The sequence below is a fragment of the Castor canadensis genome, chromosome 4 (genome assembly GCF_047511655.1).
Source record: "Castor canadensis chromosome 4, mCasCan1.hap1v2, whole genome shotgun sequence".
In the NCBI taxonomy this organism is placed as follows: Eukaryota; Metazoa; Chordata; class Mammalia; order Rodentia; family Castoridae; genus Castor; species Castor canadensis.
In genome coordinates, this window is record NC_133389.1 from 58,134,488 (window position 1) to 58,150,124 (window position 15,637).

The window sequence follows — 15,637 nt, forward strand, 5'->3', positions numbered from 1 at the left end:
TCCTTAAGTTATTAAAAACACAAGCTTTAAATATTTTTTATTCAGACATATATACTTTCCCACAGGATGTCAGAAACCATTGAATGTCAACAAATAGAACAGCATAGTTTTCTACAAAGGAAGACACTGGCATGAATCAGTTAGCATCATTTCAATGGCTCAATACATACTGCAGATTTTATATTAGAAGTCAAATAAGAGGAAACAAAATATATGAAGCCCATTATTCAGATAGTGTCTATTAGAAAAAACTATATAGCAATGGGTATTTAAGTTAGAAAATATAGGAAAAAGGTCAATCATTTTCATTGGTATAAATTAATCATGTATTTTATTTTAAGTCACAGACATAAAATATAGTATATCCAAGGAGATGATGAAGTCGGCGAGACAAAAAAAACAGCCCTTTTCATAGTGCAAGGTCACTCTGATTAGGATTGAACTTCAGCTGTCATAGCAGGAAAGAAGAAAAGGAGAAGCAAAGATGAGTCATAGAAAAAATGGGACAAGGAGATTACATGGGAGCAGGAGAGAAGGATTAGTTTAAGACATGCAACATTTTAATCCTAGAAAGTTGAGAAAATTACCAAGATATGGAAATAAGGGAAATTATTAGGGAAGATAGGAGAAAAAAATAAATGTACTATTAGGAAAGCCAAATGTACTATTAGGAAAGGTAGAGCATTCAAATATAAGTATCCAGGGGATAGGAGCCATTTGATAAGGCCTTTTATATTCATTGTTTTATTGGAGAACTCTAGACAGCCTGTGAAGTTCAGAGAGACTAAGTAAGTTGTCTAATATCCCAAGTGGAAGTGGAAATATCAGATTCCAAGCGCATGGGCTCCTACTTCCCTTATGTGCACTGGGCTTGGTATCAGCCCAGCTTGGAATTTGCATCTCCTTTCATTAAACTGGCAGTTCTATGATTTCATGTAAATTACTTCAACATCTCTGAGGTGCTTAAACTGCTTTTCCCATCCACACCTATCTTCTAGATGTGCAGCAAGAATGAAAAGACATAAAACACCTCAGTAATTGGTGCCTTAATGAATGAACTTTTACCTGTTATATTAGTTCTACACCTGCTGCTCCAGGAAGCCTAGATTTTGAAAAGACTAGGGAGAAGTGGGAAGGGGGTGGAGAAGGAGGGAGAGAGAGAGAGAAAAAGAGAGGAAGTCAAGCAAGAAACGACAATCTGGGTGAGAAGGGAGAACAGGAGGCAAGGGATTGAAGCAGTAGGGGTGAGTTAGAAAGGAGAGAGCTACCAGCAATGACTAACTTGCTACTGTAAGTTGAACACTTAGCATTTTTTCACTTGACTGTCACAGCCACTCAGTGAGACAGGTCCAAATGATGAAGTGATTTGCCCAAGGTCACAGGAGAAGATAGGTTGCTTTGAACTTAAGTCTGTCTGACCCTTTGGACCATGCTTTCCCTCCCTCCCTCCCTCCCTCCCTTCCTTCCTCCCTTCCTCCCTTCCTTCCTCTCTCTCTCTCTCTCTTTTAAAAGTAAAGATGGTTTCCTTTCATCATAAAAGTAAGTTATATTAATTATTGAACATTTGTGAACTGCCAAAGTGTAATGGAAAGAAAAGTATCCAGAGATATCAAAAATTGACATGTCAGTGTAGATTCAGTCTTTCAAGATAATGTGTTTTTCTCTATGTACACAACTTAAGAGGAATCACTGGCTAAAGGGTATCCAACATTATGGGGTTTTACTGACCCAGCCCTTTTTGCTTTAGTTTGTTTTTCAGATAGAGTCTCAAAATTTTGTCATGGCTGGCCTCAGACTGCTATCCTCCTACTTCTGCCTCCTGAGTAGCTGGGATCACAGGTGAGCACCATCATGGCTAGCTTATTTTTTGAGATAGGACCTCGCTAAATTTTTGCCCAGGTTGGCCTACCTTTAATGATGATCCTTCTATCTCCACCTCACAAGTAACCAGATTACAGGTGTACACCACCGTGCTTGGCTGTATTAACTTCACCAATCCTATCCAGGTTTCTTTGTTCATTTGTTTATCAGAGTTCTGGTGTTTCTTAACATGTTGTGCTTTTTATAGTATAAAGATGTTCACACCATGCTTTCCCCCATTCACTTACATACACTAGGAGACTGATAGGGTATTTCATGATGAATGAAGTGTGTACTTGAGGAGTTAAGAATTAGTTCTATTACAAGCTATTAAAATTTTGGTGAATTTGACAATTTTTAAAGAAAAACAAATCACATTCACAAAAATCAGAAGCAAGCTTGCTCATTCTTGAGTATTTATAAACTGGAGCAAATAGGATCTTCCCAGTGTTTCAGCCAATGACAGCAAGAGTGGGGAGAAGGAACAATTGAGGGATGAGGAATTAGAGCAACTGCAGCTGCCACTGCACAACCACAATCCAAGTGTCCCTCATTTACTCTTTTAGTGCTCACACTGATAACCTGGTGGTTCCATCCTGCCTGCATTTGGTATCACTGAGTCTGGCACTGCTTAGAGCTTCCCACTGGTGAATCTGGGCTTGGGGTTGAGGCTTTGTGGCTTGTCCTCTATCATTCTCTTTCTTTGTCTTTTCAAGATATTAAATTGAATTTTAATTTAAAAATTTCTATGGTTGGGTACAATGATTCAGGTCTGCAATTCTAGCTACTTAGGAAGTGAAGATAAGGAGGATTGAAGTTCAAGGACAGCCTAGGCAAGGTTTCCAAGTCCACATCTCAGCCAAAAAAAGTTGGGTGTGGTGTCACTGACTGTCATCCCAGCTATGGAAAAGTGTAAATAGCAGGATTGCAGTTTAGGCTGGCTGGGTCATAAACAGAGACCCTATCTCAAAAATGAAGATTGGTATGGTTTAAGTGAGCGAGAACATGGCCTTGAGTTCAAGCCCCAGTACCACCAAAAAAAAAAAAAAAAAAAAAAGTTCAGCTCCTGTGGTTCTGGTGGCTCACACCTGTAATTCTAGCTACTCAGGAGGCACAGATCAGGAGGATCACAGTTCAAAGCCAGCCCCACGAACTAGTTTGTGAGATCCCATCTCAAAAAAACTCTTCACAAAAAATGGCTAGTGGAGTGGCTCAAGGTGTAGACCCTGAGTTCAAACCCCAGAACGGCAAAAAGTTGTATTTAAATATTTTACTTGTGTAAAAAATTACAACCAATATAGTAAAGCAAAAGGCTTCCTTGCCAATTATATTTCTTCTTTTGGGAATTGAATGTTTATATCCTTTGCTCAAATTTGCTGTTGAGTCATTCTTTTTCCTATTTATATATAGGTATTTTTATATATCTATGTGTGTCTATATATATATTTGATATTTGCTCTGTCTTTGAAAATTTGCCTGTATTTATGTCTGTCATCGCCTTGTTTTGTAAGCTGCATTTATGTGTCTTGTAGTCATGGATTTTTATTTTATTTTATTTTATTATTCATATGTGCATAAAAGGCCTGGGTCATTTCTCCCCCCTGCCCCCACCCCCTCCCTTACCACCCACTCCACCCCCTCATTCTCCCCCCTACCCCCTCAATACCCAGCAGACACTAGTCATGGATTTTTGAAATGCTGATGATGCTAATACACAGGGTTTTATTCCTTTACACTTTTTGCATCTATCTTTTCTTTTTCTAGAAAAACCTTCTCCACTCTTAAGTTACAAATATGGTCGAAGTTTTCTGTTGCATTCTTGGATTTAGTTTTTCTATATTTTAAAAACTAGGTTACACATCTCTTTCACATTCACATGTTGAAAAAGATCAAAATTATATGAAAAAATACATACTGAAAGGTTCTGCTGCTAACTGACTTTATTTAACCATTTAAACTCATTGCTTTTTGTTCCTCCAATACTTCCTAATAAAATATATATTATACTTTTTATACATTACATATATTTATATATGTATAAATGCATATATAGGTTGTCCCTCAGTGTCAGTAGGGGATTGTTTCTAGGACCTCCAGAGACACCAAAAAACTGTATGTGCTCAAGCCCCTTAGAAAATGATGTAGTATTTGTGAATAACCCACACACATTCTCTTACATATTTTAAATCATCTCTAGATTACCTGTAGTACCTAATACAATATAAATGTTATGTAAATAGTTGTTATACTGCTACTGTTTAAGAAATGATAGCAAGAAAAAGTCTGTATGTTTTCAGTAGAGTTACAACCATCATAGTCCTAAGTACCTTTTCTGACCATGGTTGGTTGAATCTGTAGATGTGAGATGCATGGATAAGGAGGGTGACAGTGTGCACTTTTAACACACTTAGCATTGCTTAAAAACTTCATTACCAATGCATGTGGAATTTTGAAAATAATCTGATGTAAGAATCAACATTTTTCCCTCAACAGATGTTCAACTGTTTTTCATGTATTTATTTCCCTAACTGTGCACAAGAAGCCCTGTAGTGGAACTTTATCATTTTGTGGAAGTTATCTATTTTCCCTGCCTTTGGAAAAAGAGTACTATAAATTTTATTTTGAGAAACCACTTCTGGTCCAGCACCAGCCTTATGGTTTGTACAAATGGACCCAGGCTCAGGATAGGGGCCGGTTCAGAAACTTAAGCAGCTTTTCTCACAACACCCACATTGGGTTTAAGAACATGACCTGAGTCAGTTAGAATGAAACTTTGGACTTGGTGTGGACTCCTCAGAGAGGTGATTTCTTTTGTGGAAGATACAAGAGAGAAACTCTGTAACACCTATAATGAGACCTGGATAGAGAATAAAGTCAACACCATACAAAGCAGAACAAGGAAGGTATAGGATCATTGATGATGTTTGTAAAGCCTCTGGATCAAGCCCTTCCTGAATCCATTTCCTTTGTTTCTTCTCAGACTTTTCAGTTATACTGAGTCAATAAATTTACTTTAATGTTATCCTAATATAAATTAGCTTCTCTGTTACTTGCAGCTGAAATAATTAATGACATAGGTATTATTTTATTATATAATAAAAATCTATGTGTACTTAAGTGTGTTTTAGTACTTACTTCTGTTCCTGTAAGTTGTGTGTCTACTCCTGTGTCAACATGACATTGTTTTAATTTCTTTAATTTTGTACTGATTGAGCATCTGGAATCTGAAAATCTGAAATCCAAAATGCTCTAAAATCTGAAACTTTCTGAGTATTAACAAGAGGTCACAAGTAGAAATTCCACACCTAACCTCATGTGACAGATCAAAAGCAAAATGCAGGTACACTAAAAATTAAAGTAAGCATAAAATTATCTTCAGCTATGTATATAAGGTATATATGAAACATAAATGCATTATGTATTTAGACTTGGGTCTCATCCCCATGAAATCTTTTTATGTATTTACAAATATTTCAAAATATAAAGAAGCAAAAATCTAAAATCCAAAATATTTCTGTTCCACCACATTTCAGCTAAGAGATACTCAGCCTGTACTTTGTGTAAGCAACACCATATTACACAGGGCTATTCTTCTTGGTGGGAATTTCCTATTCTTCTCTCCCCACACTGACTTGCCCTCAGAAACAAAGTTCTTCCCCTCCATCTCTGGTAGCAAAGAAACCCTGTCTGCTTCCTTCTGGGAGTAAATGACTCACAACGAGGAGTCAGCTGAAGTCTTCCCTTTTGCTCTACATCTATCCAATGGGGTGTGAAAGCTGGAGAAGAAGGAAGGAGCCCATACTCCATTCTCTACTCTGGTTTTACCTCAGTGCTAGGAGCTTCATCTCAATTCCTAATCAGCTTTATTCTCAGTTCTTTGACAATTAGCAGGAGCCCTTGGTGGGAGTGGTGAGGGGGTAAAAGGGGAGGGTTTAAACTTGCAACAGTATGTTTTGATACCTAATGGAGAAAGTGTCTCCATGGTTTTCTTTTTCTTCCTCTAAATTCCATGGCTCTTCTTGCACATTTCTTCTCTTAGATAATTTTTAGGTCAGCATTTCAGATCTGATGGAAATTCCTTCTTGGTGGTTGGATTAAATTTCTAGAGTAACTTTAGGAGGACTGGTATACTAAAAAAAGAGTTTTTCTTTTTTTTTTTTTTAAAAACTTCTGGCATATTTTCTGTTACTCCAGCCTTCAATTTATTTTTGTAGTTGTCTTCAGTAAGTTTTACATGTTCCTTTGTGTGTCTAAGCATTTCATGATATTGACTACTATGGTGTAGAGATTTTTAAAAACACTCTAATGGGTTTATAATGCTGTGGAGGAAAACCTTTTATGTTTGCTTATTGATTTTTATCCTCACCAACTTGATTAAATCTTTTATTAGTTCTAAGAGTTAGCTATTCATTCCTGATTCTACATAGACAATATCATCATCTTAAATAATAAAAGTTTGCTTCTCTCACTCTCTGACATGTTTTAGATTTAGTTTTATGTGCTAGAAATTCTATAGTGTTGAAACTAGCTGAGACATCAGACTGTCCTAGCCTTTATTGATATTTAGTTAGTGTCTTACCACTGATTATGCTGCTTGCTGCACCAGCGAGTTGAGGAAGTTTCCATTACTGTTCCCTAGTTTTGAAAATCAGCAATGGGTTTTATATTTTTGTATTTTGAATGTTTTCAGAATTCAATTGCACATTTTTCTTCTTTTCTTTAACATGGATAATAACACTATTAGATATTCTCAATTTAACTGCTTTAGATACTTAATATAAATGGCACTTAATATACTTATTTAATTGTTTACTGATTCAGAGCACTGCTGTATTTTAATTACTAATCATTTATTTAGGAGTTTTATATACATATCTCCAAATGAGCTTGACTTATCATTTTCCATCTTTTATGTAGTTTGGTATTAGAATTTGCTAATCTTTCTAATTAGTCAGGATACTTATGTTTCTTTCTATTATCTGAATGTGGTTTTATAATTTAAATTGATATCATTTTATTATATTAATTATTTAAAAATTTTTAAATTATATTATTAATTTTTAAAAAACTTTAGTAAGACTCACTTATAAGTTCTTTCTTATAAGCAATAGGGTTTATTCAGCTCATGGTTCTGGAGACTGGGAATTCCAAAGTCAAAGGGCCATATTTGATGAAGGCCTTCTTTTTGGAAGGGACCCTGTGTAGAGTCCCAAAGCAGTGCAGGGCATTACAAGGTGAGAGGGGCATATACAAGAGACATCTTAAAAGTCTACCTGATCCTACCTCTTTAAAAATTTTTTTATTTATTTTATTATTTTTATTATCATATTATTGTTGTACTGGTGGTACTCTGTGACATTTATAAAAGTTGTTATAAAATATCTTCTTCTTTATCCCCCTCCTTCCATTCCTGGATTAGCTTCACCATGGAATGGCTGAAGTGGTAGAGGGCCTGCCTACTAAGAGTGAGGCCCTGAGTTCAAACTCCAGTACCACAAAAAAAAAGTGCCAGACTAAAAAATTAGAGCAAAAAGTAAACTTATAAATTTTTTGACTACCTAATTTCTTTTATAATTATTGTTCTCTTACAACTTTCTACTCTTTTAGACAACTTTGGTAGCATGTATATTTTTGAAAGCAAATCATTGCATCTAGAATTTCCAAATGTGTACAAACTATTCTTTTATGCTTGCTTGAATTTCCTCTATCTGTAGTTGAACGCATTTTCTTGTATCTAACATTTACTTTTAGTATTTCTTTTCTCCCATGATAACTTTGCCAAGAATTTGTCAGTTTCACTGGTTGCTTCAAGAATTTGAGTTTCAATTCATGGTTCCTACTCCAGTATTGTTTATTTTTCTGTTTTGATCATTTCTGGTTTATGCTTTTTCTAAATTTGAAAAGTTGTCAAATATACTGATTTTCTGATAACATTCTTTTTCTGATAGATTCTGGTTTTAGATTGCAGATTACATATATCATATCTCTCCTCTTTCTCCCTCTCTCTCCCTTTTTCTTTCTCTCCCTCCCTCCCTCCCCATCTCCCTCTCCTCTTCCAGAATACATATACTAGAAAAAAAGAGTATAATAACAACATCTTGGTCTCTAAATAACACAACCATGGTTCTTCAAGTAAAATAGCATATAGTGCAAGCGTTTATAGTTCCCAAAATTATTTGAATACTACCCTAATATTATTAGGAGTGTCTGATCTTCACCCCTTCCTTCACATTAACTCTCAGCAAAAGGAATCATTATAACACTACTGTATGACTTTAAATGTTTTTATCTTAAAGAAGTGATAAATGTTTGAAGTGATGAATAAGTGATTTGATCATTATACAATGTCTACATGTACTGAAACATGACAATATACCCCATAAATATGTAAATTATTATGTATCAATCAAAAATAAAACTTAGCTGAGTGCTGGTGGCTCATGCCTATAATCCTAGTTACTCAGGAGGCAGAGATCAGGAAGAGCATGGTCCAAAGTGAGCCCTGGGCAAATAGTTCCTGAGACCTTATCTCAAAAAACCCCCTCACAAAAAAAAAAAAATTAAAATTAAAAAAAAAAAGAAAGAAAAGGAAAAAAGGGGTTGGCAGAGTGGCTCAAGCTGTAAGAACACCTGCCTAGCAAGTGTAAAGCCCTGAGTTCAAACCCCAGTGCTACCAATAAAAAAAAAAAAAACCAAATAAAATAAATAAAACTTAAAAAAAAGAAACTATAGAACAAACTATCGAAATGCCTAGTGTTTGGACCACATTTGCTCATTTAATGAGCAAGTAACACACACGCACTGGGGCTAGGCACTGAGTGTAAAACAATGTGCCTGAATAAAAGAAGCCTCAAAGCGGAAGGTGTGGGAGATGGCATGATGTGTGACCCACTGTGACTGTGCCTTATTGAAGAGTGAACTAAGTGTTCTAAAAAGACAAGCTGTAAGGGGATCGATGGATGACCAGGAAATGTCACTAGTCCCCAACAATCCAAGAGAGGATGAATCACAGAACAGACCCAGAAATGGCACTTGAGCAACCAGCCCTAGCTGATGGTTGTGGGTCTTTCCCCTGTCTCTGACACAACCCAGGAAGGGAGCAGGGTGAACACTGAAGGTTGTTTGCAAAGTCTCCAGTGTACCTATACCTGTGAAGTGTGGTTACCATTTCTTGGGGAAAAGAAGAACTGATAAAGAAAAAAATTAACAAAATATAATGTGAAGTAAATCTCAAGTTTTAAAGTATTTCTGATATTTTAGCAATGTTAATTAATCATATTGTGGACAGTTATTATTGAGTTTTTGAATAAAATGTATTTACTTCAACTTAGACATTTTGTTTTTTCCTTTGAACCTCTGAGTTAACCCAAGGAAACTCACAGATGACAGGAATGCATTGCTATTTAAAATAAGTGCCGTCTTTTTCTAAAAATGTTCACTGCCTCTTTAACCCCAATATCCAAAACTTGGGTGAGAGGTAGAAGCAGGATTATGGTTTGGATTTGAAATATTCCACAAAGACCATGTGCTAAAGGCCTGTCACCAGCCTGTGGCCCTATTGTGAGGTGGTGAAACCTTTAGGAAGTGGGGCCAGTGGAAGGAAATAGTGCAGTGGGAGTGTGCCACTGAAGGGGATATTGGGACCCTGGTCCCTTCCTCTCTTCCTCTCTCTCTCTCTGGCTCCTTGGCCGCTATGAGTGAGCAGCTTTGCTCCACTACACACTCCCCACCATGATATTTTGTATTGGTACAGGCCCAAAACAGCAGAGTGAAGTGAACATGGACTGAAGCCTCTGAAACTGGGAACAAAAGAAACCTTTCAATTCTTTATCTCAGTTATTTGTTACAGTGATAGCTAATAAGCAGAAACTAAAAAAAATACTGCTTAAGTTAAAAAAAAAAAACAACAGCTGGGCACTGGTGGTCGTTCACACTTAACAATCCGACCTACTCAGGAGGCAGAGATCAGGAGGATCACGTTTCGAAGCCAGCCCAGGCAAATAATTTGTGAGACTCTATCTCAAAAAACTCATCACAAAAAAGGGTTGGTGTAAGCCCTGAGTTCAAATCCCAGTACTCAAAAAACCAAAACCCAAAAACCCAAAACCAACAATTCAGCTTTTTTTCTTTGCAGATGGAGCAGTTAGTCTGCAGCTTAGAGATAATATATGATAGGACAAAGTGACATATTCCTATCTACTCAACTCAGAGGACAAGGACAAAAAAGCAGTATATTTAGTGCCATGATATCTACTGGGTTAGTTTTCTAGCACTGTGACAAAATACTTGAGGTAATCAACTGATGTGGAGTTAAAGCTTGCTTTGCCTCTTGACTTCAGAGGCTTCAGCCCATGGCCAGCTGGCTCCACCGTTTTGGGCCTGTGTTGAGGCAGTATAACATGATGGAGAGTATGTGGTAGAGCAAAGCTGCTTATTTCACAGCAGCTGAGAAGCAAAAAGAGACAGGGGGCCAAGTTCCAAAATATATCCTTCGAGGGCACAGCCTGATCCAACTTTCTCTCACTAGGCCCCACCTTCCAAACTTCCTGCCACCTCCCTATAGCATCACAGGCTGGAGACTAAGTCTTCAACACATTGGCCTTTGGGAGACATTTAAGATCCAACCATAACATTTAAAATACTGTAAAATAACCAATATGGTCACAGGTCAAACAGAATCCTAGGCCCTTCCCGAGAACTCCCCATACACAGGACCTTCTCCCCTGGAGTTCACTCCTTTTTCATTCACTATGCCAGTGTCTCATTGCTGAAATCAAGGCTGTCCTATCAGCTGTCACACCCCTCAGCCCTGTGTGCATTGCCTTCCCACATTCTGCTGGTAAAGGCAGAGGCCAGGAAGAGGAGTGGGTTGAAGAAATTTCATTTGTCTTTGGAAATTTTAAGACCCACTATTGCCTTTCACTGCTCTCTTCATTGTACTTGACAGGCAATGTGCTCCCACGCTTGCTACAATGCTCCACCAAGTGCCGGCAGTTCTTTTCTTCAGCCGGCAGAGGGAACAGAGGATCAGAAGTTCACTGATCTAGCAATGCACTGCCTGTCTTTATAGACAAAAAACAAACCCCCAAACTGTCTCCCCTGTTTCTTTAGAAAAATCATAGGTAGGAAACATCACGTTTTTGAATTGTGGTATTTTTGGGGACTTTTAGTATCAAAACAATGTATCTATCTTAGTACTTGATATACCTAAACCAGGGCAGGAGTGAAAGAAAGCAAGATGCAGAGTGGGTTCAGTTATAGTCCACATTTTAATTAATTCTGAGATCAATTCAGAGCTGATAACTCTCAGAGAGAAAAAAAAAAGATTTGTGCAGTTTGTTATAACCAGCAAACACTCTAGTCACAGTCTGATCATTTTCAAGTAAAATGCACTAGATTTTCTTTAACACTCTGGTCTCTGAAACTGAAAGAAAGTCACACAGGCCTATTAAAAGCCACCCAAACGCAAGTATTTGTTTTTAAATTGCCCAGCTAAAACACTGAGCCACTGAATCACAATCGTCTTTTTTGCTGAAGCAAACACACACTGAGCTCAGATTTTCCTTCAGCCTGAACCCATTTGGAAAGGACAGGGGGATTGCTGTGGTGAGGAAAGTAATTCACAATTCGGCCTTGTTATGAGCTCTGACACTCCTATTAGGCTTAAATGGAACCACACAGTGAATTTTCCACAGGCCAAATTTACTAGGGAAAACTGTTCCAAAGATGTCTGCTTTCTTCTGGTGGAAGCATAGGAATCCAGCACAATCTGGAAGAACATAAACATCCCCTTATCTGGCTCTTTCTCCCATCTCCCATTCTCCTTTCCAATTATCTCCCCCGACATGATCCCAAATGAATACCATGATAAATAAAAAGATTTCAGGGTTTCTTTCTGGGGAAATGAAATTTAGATTTGTGGTGATGGTTGCACAACACTAAGTGAATACCAAAAAAACAGTGAACTCTGTATCTATTTTAAATGGGTGAAATATATGGGATGTGAACTATTTCTCAATAGAGCCATTAGAAATAAAGGGATTTCTTTTTCTTTGACTAAAATAGTAATGCTTGTAATGTAATGAATAGAAGTATTTGATTTTTCTTATTTATCAACATAATTTACTGCTAGAGTCTACTTCCTTTTAATTTTTTTTTATGCTACCATTGGTGTCTGTGCATTTTTAGTTTTCTTTTTAGATATTCTTTTTCATGCTTCAGGTCTCACTACAAAGCTTGTTTTCTGTTTTATTTTATTCTATTTTTTTAACTCTCAAAAGAACTGAAAATCTATTGAAAGGATGCAGGAAATTCTACCCCAAAATATGGTACCTTAGGTATACTGAGCATTCTTTTTCCAACTTTGTCAGATGGATAATTTGCTGATATGCTAAGAAGGCTTGAGCAATATGCATCTCAAACAATGATGTCAAAACCCAGTCATGCTTATGAACCTCAAAATAATCTATTGAGTATTTTAAGAGAAGGAAATAGAGAAAACAGAAGAAGGAAGGTCCCTATGACCTGCCCTTCTCTCCTCTGTCCTGAAGTTGGCCAAGGAAACTGAAATTCCTCTTGGGTGCTTTTATATAGATATTGGGCTACATTACAAACCAGAAATACAATATTATAATTATCCCTCTATATAATCTTAAATCTTTTAAAGACACCAAGGAGAAAAGGAGAGTTAAGTATGTATTTTTGAAGCTTGTTACTTTCACCTTCTTGTATACCATTTATGATTCTCTGCATTTCTGTGGATTCAATGTCATTTTCTACTCCAGTGAAGCTTTGCTTCTACTCACCTTCTCTGGGCTATTATAACATATATAAATTTCTACATTAAAAACTCAATAATATAATATACATAGTTTATACAATTTCTTTTTAAAATCAGCTTAGAGAAGAAAAGGGGATAAATATTCAACTATAGTGTCTTTTTAATTTTCCTACACAATTACCTTTATTAGCACTCTCTATTTTTCACATGGATTCACATTACATTCTGAAGTGGTTTGTCCTTATTATGATAAACTTCCATAGTATTCTTTATAAGTTCTGTTAATAAACAGCTTTTTAAAATCTAGAAATGTTTTTATTTGCTTTCACTTGCCATAGGTAATTTTGCTAGATTCTTGGTTGATGGTTTTTAATTTTCAGCACTTTGAACATGTCATCCACTTGCTAATGGCCTCTTGTTTTATTCTTTGTTTTTCAACGTTTTGACTGTAATGTGCCCAGCTGTGGATTTCTTTGTGTGTCTGTATTAGGAATTTATTGAGCTTCTCAGATGTGTACATCAATGATTTTCTTCAAATTTTAGACATTGTGTGCTTTAATTTTTTTTCTAGTTCTTTTTCTCTCTTTTCCTCTCCTTCTGGTACTCCTGTGGTACACTGTGTTCCATATTCTTCTGAGGTATTGTTCATTTTTTCTGATTCTTTTTTTTCTCTCTCTTTTCATGAATTCATAATCTCTATTGATCTATCTTCAAGTTCACTGTTTTTCTTCTGCCCGCTCAAACCTTGTGTTGAGTCCCTTGATTTTTCTTTCATTTAGGTTGTACTTTTCAAGTCCAGAATTTATATTTGGTAACTTTTAAAATAATTTCTCCTTTGTTGGTTTTCTCTACTTGATGAGACACTGTCATTGTACCTGTTGATTCTTTAGACCTTCATTGAATGTATGTATAACTGCTTTGAAATCATTGTCTTCAATGACATTCATATACCCTTTGAAGGTAGTTTCTATTTCCTGCCCTTGTTATGTATATGAGTCTATATAGGCTGAACTGTGTCACCCCAAAATTTATATGTTGAAGTCCTAAGTAAGTCTCAGTACCTCACAATGTGACTATCTTTGGAGGTAGGGTCTGTAAGGAGATAACTGAGATAAAATGAGTCATTAGCTTGGCCTCTAATCCAGTATTACTGCCCTCCTAACAACAGATTAGGCACAGACACAAGGCAGACCATGGGAAGATTCCGAGGGAGATGACCACCTACAAATTGAGGAGAGAGGCGATGGAGAAACCAGCTCTGCTGACATCTTGATTTTTGGACTCCTAGTATCCAGAATTTTGAGAAAATAAATTTCTGTTGTTTAATCCACAGTCTGTGGTACTAATACCACGTTTTCCTGTTTCTTTGTATGCCTTGTAATTTTTTTGTTGAAAACTGGACATTTTACATAATATAGCGACTCTGCTTATTAAGTACTCCTATATTCAAAGGAGTTTATAGTATTTTTGTTTACCTGGTCATTTATTTATCTATTAGTGAATTGAAGTCTATTTCTCCCTATAGCATGCAGTTTCTTGTTTGTATCTTTTTTCAAGACTGGGACTCACTACACAGCCAATACTGGCCTCAAATTCATGATCCTCCTGCCTCCACCTCCTGAGTGCTGGGATTACATGTGTGTATCACCACGCCCTTAGCCAATTACATTTTTACTCTTCACTTTTGGATGTGTGTATGGCTAGGTGGCTGCTATCACAGTTTAAATACTTTATGTTTTGCTTCTGCATCTTGTCAGGGACTACTAGCTTGTATGTTCCCTCTCCCATCACTCCTGAGAAGGTATAGTCCTAGGTTTATATGCAGATTTTCAGGCAGGCGGGATAGATGTAATTTTTCTGCCTAAGCAGACTTTCCTAGGAGTTGTCTCTACATCAGAGTAGCATGTGGTTCAGCTTTTGGTGACACATTGAGCTTAAGCCTCTAGTGCCAGGTAGGCTTCTGCCCTTTGTTGTCTGACCTGTGAGCGGCTAGGAGATACTTTCAGTTCTGCCCACATTCTCTTCTGACTGCTGCATGGTGAGGACAGCCTAATACTGCATCAGCCTTCCTGACTGCCAAGGTTATGTAGGATCCCAGGAGGGTTCTTCTTGGAGGTCTCTGTCCATTGTTCTCTCAGTTGAAATTCTGATTGATCTGCCATTTTGTTTTTTGTGGCTTCTGCCATGGAGCTATGAATGCCTTCTTAATTGCTCTCCACCAAGATGTTCATTGCTTTTGACAATGTCCTTGGGCACAGAATTCTGCATGAACTGTCCTAAATAAAGCTAGCTCCCTTAGGCAGAGCTGTGGAGTTCTTCAACTTTGAGATCTGCCTCTCTCACTAGGCAGAACCTCTATGCCACTGCACAAGGACTGGGGGCAAGAATCAGGGGCTTGCTTTTCCTAGAAAGACAGTTTGGTACAGGGTGTGTGTGTGTGTGTGTGTCCTCAATTTTCCTGACTTTCTTTGTGTGAAAATTTGGTCTCAGTGAGCTGGGGGGAGGGAGATCAGGGGCAACATATTCTTGGCTTAGTCTTCCTGGGGGCCAGATGGAGAAAAGGAGACAGAACTTCTTTGTCACACCTGCCTGGAATGGAACTTCTGCAGAACGGGGCTGAAAGACATGAGGAATGCCGGCAGCCATCTCTTCCATGGTGAAACTGTGGCCCCAGGCTGGGAGTTGGGGGAAAATAGAAAAGAGCTCCATCTTCTTGATTACCCTGTCTGGTTCCTCAGCCAGTTTCCCTAAGCTTGGGGAAGGAGGTGACAGTCATAACTCAAATGGTTCTAAATCTTAGAGAGATTTAACAGATTTTCTCTTTTTCTTGAATGACTATTTCTCTATTTGCTTTATGGTTTTTAGGTCAATTTCTTTTAAATGATTACTTACATTTTTCTTTCTCCAGATAAATGGATGCTTGCAGAGGGGAGGATCTGAGTGTTTCTTTCGCTTCTCCATCCTCATCTTTCCTTTTGTATGATAAATAATGTGAAT

The 15,637-nt window shown here is 37.3% G+C and overlaps 1 protein-coding gene and 1 non-coding gene across 8 annotated transcripts in view; both read right to left on the reverse strand.

Annotated features, from left to right (window-relative positions):
* Positions 1-15,637, reverse strand: part of Dlgap1 (DLG associated protein 1) — an 888,020-nt gene that overhangs the window by 560,040 nt on the left and 312,343 nt on the right. The gene's annotated exons all lie outside the window — the stretch shown is intronic.
* Positions 12,225-12,325, reverse strand: LOC141423005 (small nucleolar RNA U13). Its single transcript, XR_012447684.1, has one exon. It is a non-coding gene; the product is annotated as a small nucleolar RNA U13 (small nucleolar RNA).